This window comes from Acomys russatus, chromosome 14, assembly GCF_903995435.1.
Source record: "Acomys russatus chromosome 14, mAcoRus1.1, whole genome shotgun sequence".
Taxonomy (NCBI): Eukaryota; Metazoa; Chordata; class Mammalia; order Rodentia; family Muridae; genus Acomys; species Acomys russatus.
Window position 1 is genome coordinate 9235608 of NC_067150.1, and position 12803 is coordinate 9248410.

At 45.4% G+C, this 12803-nt stretch overlaps 1 pseudogene; it reads right to left on the reverse strand.

The window, feature by feature from the left end:
* Positions 1-11834: 11834 nt before the first annotated feature.
* Positions 11835-12503, reverse strand: LOC127198116 (60S ribosomal protein L29-like; annotated as a pseudogene).
* Between the last annotated feature and the right edge of the window lie 300 nt (positions 12504-12803).

The following is a 12803-nucleotide window of genomic DNA, read 5'->3' on the forward strand; positions in this document are numbered from 1 at the left end:
AAGGAAGAAAAAGAAGAAGAAGAAGAAGAAGAAGAAGAAGAAGAAGAAGAAGAAGAAGAAGAAGAAGAAGAAGAGAAAGAAGAAGAAGAAGAAAAAGAAGAAGAAGAGGAGGAGGAGGAGGAGGAGGAGGAAGAAGAGGAAGAAGTCTAGCATCAGTGATGGGGGCTTGTAATTCTAAATGTTTTTTGGTTTGGTTTTATTTTTAGTTAAATAATCAAGTAAATTTTTAACTGAACCATTTTCTTCATATTATAGACATGCCCTGGTCTTGTTTCTAGGTTCATGTGCATCCCAAGCCTGGTCTTGTTTCTAGGTTCATGTGCATCCCAAGTAAAGATGAAAAATAGCACACGCGTATGCACGCATGTGTGTAGTGTAGGACTATGGGTGCAAGTGACCATGCTTGTGGAAGCCAGGGGGTCAGCCTCTGGTGTTGTTCCCCAAGCCCTATCCTGTCCTAGGCTGGCTTGCCAGAAAGCTTCAGGGACCCAACTGTCAGCGCCACCCCAGCACTGGTATTCCAAGAGCACCTAGCTTTTCATGTGGGTTCTGAAACTCAGGTCCCGGTGCTGGCACAGCAGACACTTTACCAACTGAACTATCAGCCCATGATTTACGTTTCAATTCAAAGACTATGAGGCTTGATTGGGTGTCTTAAACTATAAAGAAACTTCACTCGTCCTTCTTGTTTATCCACTAGGATTTATGAACCTAGTCAGAGTCACTCCCAGTTCTACGAATAGATAAAACTGTAATTGTGCATTCACTAATGCATGTGTTGTGAACATATCAAGGACCTACAGCCTATGAGGAACTGTGGATTAAAGATTAGAAGACCCTCTTTATGTGCACTCAGCCTAAATTCTCAGGCAGGCATGGACCTCCTCAGCAGTGGGCTTTTGGAGGAAGCCTGAGTCTCTGCCTTGCTTTCCACGTTTTCCTAGACACATATACCACCTCACCTCAATCCTTCACCATGCAGCATAAGCAGAAGTGCAGGGACCTTCCTAAGCCACCACGATCCCCCTTAAACATGCTAGTGTATACTTTCACAGAACAGAATCTATTGGTTGTATACTTCATTTCCATACAATTTTATTATATTATTCTGGTATTTTTTCCCTCAGGGCAAAATGGAGTGTGTTGGCACAGAGCACCAACTCCTGCATCCATTGATAAAGAAATGATGACAATAATAGGGGAGGATGTCCGCCTTGAACCATTCATTATACTCAAAGTCCAACTCCACAGTCAGAGGAATAGCTTCTTTTAGTCTTATCTGGCGGCCTTTGCAAGTGGCATGCACCCACAGGAGCAGTTACTGCTTTAAGGGGGTCATTTAGCCTGTTGAACATCAAGTTCTGAACCAGGGAAAGAAAGGCTGTAGGGTTAAGAAGTAGATTTTATCCTACAGTTGGAAATGCAAGAGCGGTAATGGAAAACCTAACAGACATTTCAGTGTGATGTGCATTCATACAGCAATGCCGTCTCCTCTGCAGCTATTCGAATTTGTTTTGCCTTTTCTAAGCAGTTGTCGGTGGCTGTTTGTTTGCTAGAAGGGCTTCTTGGTTTCTTCGGGTGAAATCCAAGGAAGTTAAAACAAAACAACAAAAAGCAACACACACATATAGGGTGCTGTTGGCAAATTTGCACAGTCGTGGTTTGTTAGAGATAGGAAGAAAGACATGAGCTGTACAGGGCATTTACCATAAAGCATTTGAAGTTAGAAACAGAACTGTACAAATGTTTAGCCTGCTGGGATGGGAGAGGTGTCCCATGAATCAGTCATCTTACTGTTCTGTTTCATTTTTATATTGTGTTTCAACCATGGATATTTCCATGTGCATTTTCTTGAGACCATCACACACACAGAGAGAGACAGAGCCACACAGAGAGATGTAAACATTAATAGACAAGTACAACTCTGATGGAAGTTGGTGAATTTGAATTGTATTCTCCAAGCAATAAATCTAGTGGTGAATAATAGTGAAAAGCCAGTAGCGGCTGTCCAGTGTGACCTGCAAAATCAAGTTTTCAAGATCTCCCAGGATACAAGAGAGGGGGCAAGGCACCTCTCTTTCTTCCTATTCCTCTGTGATACCCATCCCGCTTCCCTGAATCATAGCAAGCCCCATGCTTGTCTTCTCACTGGAACCTGTGTTTCAACTCTGCCTGTAGCAAGCAGGAAGCTCTGGTAGCCGCCTCCCATGATGCTCCACAGGTCTTCATGGGTAAGCAAAGATGGGTACATGCCTCAGGATCTGAGCTTTGGTTCGCATCTCCACTCTGGGTCTTTATCCAACTATCCTCCTCCTTGGTTTTACTCTTTTCTTTTGTTAATGAAAAAAAAAATTGGCCTAGACTTTCCTCAAACTTCCCCAAGGCAACCATTGGAAGGCACAGGGGCAGGATGCATAGACAATGGACTCCTTGTTGGCAGTGAAGGTCAAGAGACGTTACCTGAAGCATGATCCGTGTTAGGGAAAGCCATTAGACTGGGGTGTTGGCAGGCCCACCATCATGTCCCACAATGCTCAGAAACAAATAATAAAGGATACATGATAAAGGAACATGCCCATGGGCACACATACCCAGAATACTTTCTGGCCAATCTTCCTTCATGCTAAATGCTATATAGCCCCACCCGCTTCCTCCCAGTCTTGCCAGTACTCAATGTAGGCATTTAAAGCAGTAGTTAGAGCCACGCAGCAGTGGCACACACCTTCAACCCCAACACTCGAGAGGCAGAAGCAGGTGAATCTTTATGAGTTTGAAACCAGCCTGGTCTACAGAGTGAGTTCCAGGAAACCCAGAAACAACAACAGCAACAACAATAATAATAAATAAACAACAACTGGCAGTTGGGACAGGTCTTTACAAAGATCTAAATGGCCTGCATTTTTCTGGGACTAATTTTTTGTGTTGCTCCTCATGCCCTGTAGGATCCAATTCTACTCAAAGTCTGCAGGCTCATGGCTTCCATTCCCAGGCCTCTCCTTCACTTGATACCCAGCCAGCCATCTTCCTCCAGAAGTACTCTGCTCTCTGCTCAGTCTTTAAGTGAGTGTCCTGACTCATCTCTCTTTCCCTCTACACAGATCCTTCTGCCCAAAACAATGTTCCTCTCTACTCTAGCCACGCAAGGTCTCTTGACCTCCTGTCCCCTTTGCTGTAGTAGCTCCCTCTACTGCCTGTCTTTTAGTGCTCATGTCCTCCTCTCTCTGTTGGCTCATCAATGCCTTCCTAACTAGACCACAAGCTGGCTGAAGACAAGGATTGTGTCTGTGATTCCCACCCCCTTGGCCTGCTCCCTAACCTACCTTTCATATTACAGGCAACCAAGCACACATTTGCTGGACAAATGATTGGCTCAGTTGACTCATCATTTCTTCTGCTGTTCTGGACAGCCAGAGACAGTAAGGCATGACACTCTGTTCTTCAGAAGGCTCAGACAGCTGGCCCTCGCATCTTCTTCCATACTGAGTCAGAGTGCTAGCCTTCCAGTTTCCTGTTTTCAGAGCTGGAAGCCACAGCATTCACTCTCAGCTCTTCCACGAGCTAAGCTGTGCTGTGGGTTCTGAAGGGGAGCATTTAATGAAGGCTGGACCCACCTATAATGTACCAACAAAGAGAGTCTTATCAGGATGTTTCAAGTGATTGTTTGCTATCATATTGGAGGCAATGAGAAGTCATGGGGAAAACTGTGTGAATTGTTTGTAAGCACAGGTGGAGCTTGTGCCTTCACATGGTAGATCCTAAACACTGGCTCACCTTTGCTCTCACTTTAGCTGCTACAGTATAGAGAACCCCTGAGTCAGGGACACAGCTCACACAGGAGCAGTGAGCCTGGAACACAGCAGAGATGTGCATTTGCCATGGGTCTGGGCGGCACCTGCTAACATATATGTCTTTCCCACAGTTCTCGCTATTGGTGCTCACACACCAGCTCTTACAGCCCAGTGTGGGTCCCCAGATCTAGCTCTGTGGGGCTTGTTTCATCAGCACAAGTGTCTGATGCCTTTACTCTGTCTTTTTGGTCTATTTTTAAACATGGCAAACCAGATCCTGCAAACCCCACTTTTTATCATTTTTTGCCCCCTCTCAACTCCATTTTGAATGAGAGGCAGAATGCAGCAGTCATTGCTGTGCAGCTGCACAGCCATGCCCATCTCTCCCTTCTCTGTTGCTGCTGCTGTTACCCATATGCTATTGCACTTCTCCCTCAGATTCCTTCTCTTATTAAAAAAATTATTTTTGATATTAAGATATAATTAAATAAAAATAAAAATATAACTGCACTGTTATTCCTCTTCCCTTTCCTTCTATGGACTGTTTTGTGAATACCCCTACCCCCTTTCTCTCTCAAATTCATGGCCTCTGTCTCTTTAACTATTGTCTCTCACACACTCCCCTTTTGAAATACATAACTACAACCTCTCACTCCATATAATGTTACTTATATGTATATGTTTTAGCGGCTAACTACTTGGCATCGAATAACCTATTGGTGTGCTCTTCCCCGGAGAAGACTATTTCTCCTCATCTCAACACTACTCCACTGCCTGTAGTTCTTTGTCTATGCTGGGGCCCTGAGCATGTTCCACGCTAGCATGCCTTCCATTGGTATCGTCCTAGTTCAGGACTTGTGTAGGCAGCCATGTTGGGGAGTATAGCTTCTCTGACATTTCTAGGAAACACAGTCCCACATTCAATTTCCTGTTTTCCTGGCTTTTACAGTCTTTCCACTGCCTCTTCCACAACGTCCCCTGAGTTTTAGGTGCAAGAGTTGCATTGTAGATGTGTCAGTTGTAGACGGGTACCACATTGGTCATTTGCTCTCTGCCTTTTGACTGGTTGCGTTTTCTTATAACGGTCTCCATCTTCAACCTCTGTCTTTACAACCACTGTATCCCTCCCCCACAGTATCTGGACAGGAAGCAGTTCTCCCTTGCTCCGTATTTCTCAGGGCTGAGGCCAGGGGCTGGGTTCCAATTACCCCTGCAACGTGGCCAGGGTCCCCAGGGAACTGGAACTCAGCTTTGCCCTGGAGGCAGACTCCCCGCTAGGGTTCTGCTTTACCACTTCACCTCCCCTCCCTAGAAATGCTTTCCCCCAGCACTGCCTGATCTGTACCACCCGTGGCCTCCTGCCTATCGTCTCAGACAGCTTTGCAAGGAGCCTTCTCTGAGTGCCCGTGCTGCCGTGATCCCATCCCGAAAATGTGAAACTGGCTTAGTTTCCGCTTCTGCTTGTGCCTGTCATACGCAAAACTTTCCGTGGGGGTTTATCACACTGTCCTATCGTTGTGGTTAGGCCTCTGGTCAACAAGATCATGATTTCCTAGAAATTGGACTAAGGAATTATTATTTCTCGACCTAAACAAAACATCCCATGCTTCTTATCACATTCACTGACTTTCACTTTAAATTATGATTAAGTTCATAGATTTGTGTTTTAGCCCCACACAAGACTTCGAAAATCCTAAAAGCCAGAGTCTTCATGTAATTGAGGTATTTTCTTGCTTTAGTTTTCCTCCAAGAGCTGAAATAAACTGTCAACATGTGGGCAGGGCAGGGCAGGGCAGGGGGAAAGAGGAAAAGATGTCACTTTCGTCATTTCTGGGCGCTGCACGTGGTGCTTGCTATCAAGTTCTTAAATGTAGCCGTACCTGGTACCCCCTGCCTTCCTCATGTCAGGAAAGTATGTAACGTCTCCTTACAACAGGTGACGAGTTCCGTCCTGCCAGCAACCTTTACCCTTTCCCTTAGCCACAGTAGGGCTAGATGAGAATTTTGACTAAGCCTTCACCATGTTTTCAGAATTGATGACCAGGTAAGTATTGAATACCAAGATAAGCATCTTATTGTAATTACAATTTCTATCCGAGAGTTAACATAGAATTAACTGCCACACATTTGTGAAGTGTCCTTTCCAGCACTCTGTAACTCCCGAAGTATCTACATGTTTTCTATGTAGTAGTTGATTCTCTCCTGGATCATCTCATCATCGGTTTACTCATTTCCTGTCCCTGCATCCATTTCCCCAGCATCCCTTGGTCTCTAGCAATGCCCTGACAGTACCCTCTAGACCCACAGATACAGTTTATAACACCACTTCCTGCCACAGGTCACACCCCCTGTGTGCATTTCTTCCATGGGAGACCCTGTTTCTGGATTTCTTACAATTTTCTGCCTTTTAAATTGTCTCTCACATTAGTGGACTGTGTGGGTTGGGAGCTTACTGACCAGGGCATCTGGAAAGGAGAAGTGGTAAAACTCCAAGGGCTGGGCCTATCGCCCAGTGCTGAAAAGCTTGCACAGCAGGCCAAAGGCCCTGGATTTGAGCTCCAGTGTTCAAAAATAATTTATGAATTAAAAATAGAAATAAAGAGCTGGAGAGTTGGCTCAACAGTTAAGGGCACCCTGCTTGTTACTCCTGCAGAGTTCCAGAGTTCAGTTCGCAGCACCCACAACAAGCAGGTCAAAACTACCTGTCACTCCAGCTCAGAGGACCTCAGCCCTCTTTCTGGCCTTTAAAGGCACCTATACACACATAAATACACACACACCATACTATACCATAAATAAACACACTGATAATTTTTTTTTTAATCTTAAAAACTAAAATATTGCTGGGAGGTGATGGCTCACACGTTTAATCCCAGCACTCAGAAGGCAGAGGCAGGCAGATCTGTGAGTTAAAGGCTAGCCTGGTCTACATAGTGAGTTCTGGGGCAGCCAGGGCTACGCAGAGAAACCCTGTCTCAAACAACAACAACAGCAGCAATAATAATAGTAATAATATAAAAACTCCAGAGAAGTCATAGCCCATTTGAGGTGATAAGTAGAAAGAGAAAGGAAGGAAGGAAGGAAGGAAGGAAGGAAGGAAGGAAGGAAGGAAAAAACACTATTTGTCATACATCTAGTATAGGCATTGTGGTGTTGTATGGTCATTGCTGCAGAGTACATGAAACAGCAGAGGAGGAAGGCATCCTCGCTCACCGCATGTGCCCTGTCATGCTCTGAGTCATTCCTAAGAAAGCAGAGCAGTTGTTTCCCCTAACAAAGACTTCAAGAACAGAGTAGCTTCCTAGGTTACTTAAAGCCACACAGTAAGTAAATAACATTTCTGGAATGTGGATATGTGTTTGTCCAGTTTTGACCATTGTATCTCATAGCCAAAGGCCTGTAAGTATAACAGCCCTCAAGCTAGCTCAGGCGTGACCTTAATGCAGGGTCAAATAATTGCTATTTTATTATTCCCTTTGGTTCCCGTGTGTGTGCGTGTGCGCGAGCGCGCACGTGCCTGTGCCGCATGTACCTGTGCATATGTATGTACATGTAAACATGTACACATGTGTGTTTCTGTGTGCGTATGTATGTGTGTGAACATATGAATATATGTATATTTGTCTGTATGTGTGTGTGCACATGTGTCTTTCACTTTGGCTAATGCAATGACCACTCCCGGTCCAATTTCTATATCATATTTTTCCATGAAGTTCTGGACCCAAATTATTTCCAAAAGGGACTTCAGTTTTTAATGTTCCCCAACCCTCTATTTCTCAGGTATTAGTTGCAGCTTACGCTGGTCATAACTGGAAAGTGTGTTTCTGGTTTTACCCTTCTTCCTGGGAGATCGTGGGTCCTGTCTCAGTCTCTGCCTGTCAGTTAGTTCATTTACTGGCACTGTGCATATGTCGCTCCTGCCTCTGGGGCACTCAGGGTTACTGATTAGGACCTGGCTGAGCAGGAAGAGTGCAGCCTTGCTCTGAACAGGCTCCCATTCCTTGAAGTCTGAACTGATACACTTCTTGGAAGCAATGGAGAACAGCACACAGAAAAGAAACAGAAGGATTTAAACACAAATGAAAGAAGATGGGGCCCTCAATTGAGGTGTTAAAAGGCTTAGTGGAGGGTCTAATGGGCCAGCAAGTTAAGTCGCCCGTGAATCCACGGCAGTTGAAGCCGTCTCGATCTCTTTCTCACCTGACCCCTTTCTATCACACTTCCCACTAAGCTCCGGAAGGAGACAGTTTGCTGTGCACACTCTTAGCTTTTAGGCAATGCCCTCCACAGTGTCCTGGCTACTCTTCCTGAATTGCCTCAAAGGTGGAACTCTTTGTACCTGCCCTCCCAACAGCCTTTGCTTTGAAGTACAATCTTTCCTTTCATTTTGTTTTGTTGGTTGGTTGGTTCGTTGGTTGATTTGGTTTGCTTTTTAGAGACTGGGTTTCTCTGTGTAGCCCTAGCTGTTCTAGAACTAGTTCTGTAGGTCAAGAGAAGCTTGAACTTAGAGATCTGTCTGGCTCTGCTGGCATTAAAGGCTCATTCTTAACTAGATTCTCTGGTGCACTTTGTGCCTTCTTTTACTGTAGGAACCATTTAAAGGGAGCCTTCTGGGTCCTCAGAGTAGCCCTATGTGGAATATATTAACTCATAGGACTATAACACGCTTAGAGTGCAAACTGTGCTTTCTAGAATATTCAATGCTCAAAGATTTTTTTTTCAGTGTACATTGATTGATTCAAGTACCTTATTGGAGACAGTAACTCAGTCTCTTTGGTGCAATGGAGATGTCTAGAATAGGAATAAATATGAACCCCAGATATGTACAGAGCACTCTGGATACCACAGGGCAGGGTCACCTATGTCAGTCAACCCACATCACCTTTATGGAAAGGGGAGCATGCCTAGTATTGGAGACTGCTTTTTTATTGTGTTTGTTGATATGAAGGGGTCTGGAGCCATCCACACTATTTCAATAGTCTATAAGAAAAAAAGAACCCAGTGCCCAGCAGTATCCAATGCTGGACTCAACTCCACACCAAGCCTGGAAGACCATACACCACATATATGAATATAGTCAACCAAACCCACTCACTTATGAGAAAGCAGCAGTCATCCCACAGCCAAGATGGCACTGGAGAGGCATTGCCCAGTGTGTAGGTACAACTGGAACCCTGCATATGTAAGGGCAGAGCAAAGGCAGGGGGCAGAAAGACAGAGCAAAAAGCAGGAAAGAGGGATCCCAAGGGAAAAACGAAAGGAAAATTGGGCCAAAAACCACATTTCAAATCAACTGTTCCTCTGCTTACAGATACTTTATAAGGCAGTTGCAGCCCTGGCAACATCCCATCACCATTTCCAGATGCAAATCAGCTCAGCCATTCCCACAAAGGGTTCCCTTTCTTTGTTCTTTAGGTTACATCCAATGATTTTGAGTGGAGAGAAATAAGAGGGCCCAGATCTGCTCTTGTTAAATTCTGCCACTATTTTTTCTGAATGTTTGAAAGAGGGCCACGTCTAAATGGACATGAACTCAACATGGATTCCATGGCCCAAAGGCCAGGCCCCTGTGGAACAGTTTTGATGACTAAGTGCTGCCAAGAGTTACTTATGCAGCCCAGCAGTGAGTGAGGACAGGGCTAGCATGGCTCTCTCTCCTCATCCTCGGAGTTGCAGATGACTGGAGACCCCTCTACGGCCCATCTTGAGTATGTGAGAACCTTGCCAGGCTGTTCCTTGGGGTGTGAGGGCAGCCCTGAATTCCATGGGAATGCAACTCTCTGCCAAATTAGGATGCCGAGGTTTCCCTCAGGGATTGCAGCCCATGGAAAGTGGAGAAAGTGTCTGTGAGAAGCTAAGCAGGCATCTCCAAGACCTGGCTCAGCCCCCTCCCCATCCCCTCTCTCTCCTTCCCTACCTCCATCTCTGTGTGTGAGTGTATGTGTGTGTGTAAGACATAAGACATTATACCATTTTCCAAGTTTAGTAATGCATAGGCATGCATGCACGCATGCACGCATGCATGCAGACATGCACATCCCCCTAATATTATTTGCATGGAATCAATGTACAATTTACAGGCAGAAACTAGGAAATCAACTAAGAAAGATACTAGTGTGGCTGTGGTGACTGGTGTCTCGTCACGCCTTATGAGGTGCACACAGTTCTTACCCATGTCTTTTGCTCTGATTATTCTCCCCAAGACTCAGCCCAGAGGGCATTTATGTCAAGATTCTAAAGGTAGACATGGTCTCACAAGCCGAGCTGGCCTTTCTCATCAGTCAGGAGAATTAACGCCTGAATCCTGTGGGAGGTGCTCCATCTCTGAACACCAGTTAGCCCGAGTAGAGACATTTTTCACCTTGACTATTGTAGCAGACACATTGATCGTTCTGCTCCCAGTCACAAACCTCATTCACTGTTACAGTAAAAAGAAGAGAGAGAGAGAGAGAGAGAGAGAGAGAGAGAGAGAACACAGGGGAAACCCTCCTTACTTGTCAGGGTTCCCTGTAAACATCACTTCCCTCAGGAAGCCAGTCAGACAGACCCACCCCAGCGGACTTCCCCCACTCAGCTCTTCTCACTCACACCATTATCTCTTTCAGAATGATCTTCCTTCCTTCACCCACATCCGTCAGTCCCCAGCACACTGCCTAGCACTTTGTAGGCACTTAAATATGTGTTCAATAATTGATGGAGGACTGAGCACTTGTGCCCGGACTTAGAGGATACTAAAGTGAACAAGACTGAGTCCCCGCCCTGTCTAAGTGAGTGGCAGGTGGATAATGGGAAGGCATTTCTCAGTTTGCCGAGCTTTGCAATGCCTGTATGTACAGCCTCCTTAAGGGGCAAAAAAGAGAAAGCTGAATTCTCAGCACTTCGGTGACAAAATGGAAGCCACACCAGCTGCTTGTCTGGCTCTTTCATTCTGCAAATAGGAAATAGAATCCTAATACCTGGGGTTTTCTACTGACATCAGGACCAACACTAACTAACAGCTAACACAGAATCAATACTTCTAGGCTAAGGTTTCACCTCCGTGAAGAGTGTAGCAAGAGAAACAGGAAGTCACATCAATATCTTCTCAGGAAACATGTTTGTCTAAATAAATCTAAAAATCTAAATTTCAAAACTGAACACAAGTCCATAGTTGGCTTTGAAGTAAAGAGTGAAATTAAGAGCCAGGCTCAGAGGTCTGGTTGCTCCTTTCATTGCTGTTACTACTGCTGGTGGCCCTGCCTATCAACGTTACTCTCTATTAACCACCCCCACAGAGGAGTAATCAAAAGCAAACTTGCTCCTCATACTCCGTAGCCCCTGTGCGTCTGGTGGCATTATTTATTGAACACCTTTAGTGTGCTTGGCTGACAGACAGTGGGAAGGAAGTGAGGGCTCTTCCCCAGGGGCCATGATTCAATTAGAGGCCATTTAGAAAGATCACATGAAAGCTCACACAGAGGAATCCAGTGTGAGCAGCTGTTGGAGATCTTTATCGCACTAGACATCAGTGGCCCTGCAGAGTGCTCTGTCTCCCTGCGTGAAACACAGACAGAAAAATGGAGCCCAGCCAGCCGTGGTGGCGCATGGTCATGGTCCCTGCATTCGGGAGGCTGAGACAGGACTCCTTCAAGGATGGTTTGGACTACAGTCACAGCCAGACTCAAGGGAAGGGAGGCAAAAGGGAGCTGGAAAGATGGCTCGGTGGTGAAGAGCACTTACTCCACCTAAAGAGAGCCTGGGTTCTGTTCCAGCACTCGCATCATGTGACTCATGGTGCCTATGACTCTAGGTCTAAGAGATCTTACTCCTTCTGGCTTCTGTAGGCGCCTGCACACACATGATGCACACATGTATACATTAAAAAAAAAAAACAGTCATGGAAGTGGGGGTGTATGTAGTATATAGAATGCCAAATGGAATCAGTTGAAAGGTTAATGACCTGAGGTGACCTTGAAGCTGCCATTGTGACCTTCATGAGAAGAACACATAATAATCTCCCCAAGGACAAAGTCTATTAAAGAGGTAGATGGTTTTTCTCAATTTTGAAAAACAGATCTTGCCTTGGGTTTATTTGTGAAAACAGTATAGGACACTGGTCATCTGCAAATAGTGTGTAGGTAGGTGTGTCACAACAGTCCATCTGTCCTCACATTGGTAGAAGCCTTTTCTCTGGGGCCTTCACAGGGGCCTGGGCACCTTTGGGAGCCTAAGCTGGGGCAGAAGTCTGGGTCTTAGCTGGAGCTGCGGCCTCTGCCTTGGTTTGAACCTTGGGCTTTGCTCGGTAGAGCCTACGACCCTTGGCCATGTAGCTTCAAATCTGCTTTCCAAACTTGGGATGAGCAATGAAAGCAAACCGGCTGAGTTTGTGGCTGGGGCCTTTTGGCATCTTGGGCTTAATGGCCTTAGGCTTCACAAGGGCCTTAATGGCCTCTGCACGGCACTCATTGCCTTTGCATTGTTTGCCTGCGTCTTCTTCAGGCCTTTCTTGTTGTCCTTCTTGTCAAATTGCATGTTCCTCAGGAATTTGGGGTCAACCCCCTTAAGAGAGTCATATCTTTGTGACTGGGGTTTCTTGATGCCATTTCTATGCCATTTGAGGGACTGGTTGTGTGTGGTGTGGTTCCTGAACTTGGCCATTTCTGCACAGTAACCTGAAGCTCAGAGCACCATTTGTCTCAAGTTCTGTTCTTTGAGAGAAATTACATTTTGAAATGTCAATTATAACTGTCATGTGACCAATTTTAAAAAAAAAAAAAAACATGGAAACACGAGAATTTTATGAAAAGGAAGCAGCATGCACGTAGTTTCTGCAAATTCTTGGCTTGGCAGCACAGTGGGGAGGGAGTGCTGGTCATGTGACACTACATTTTGAAAATCTGACCTCCCCCCCAGGCCAGATGGCTTCAGTGTCATTGACTACTTGGGTGACCCGTTAAGCTGTTTGCCACTTTGCCTCAACTTCTCTAAATGTGCAGTAAAATAGGTGATGAAACACACATTTCTGCTTGATGATTA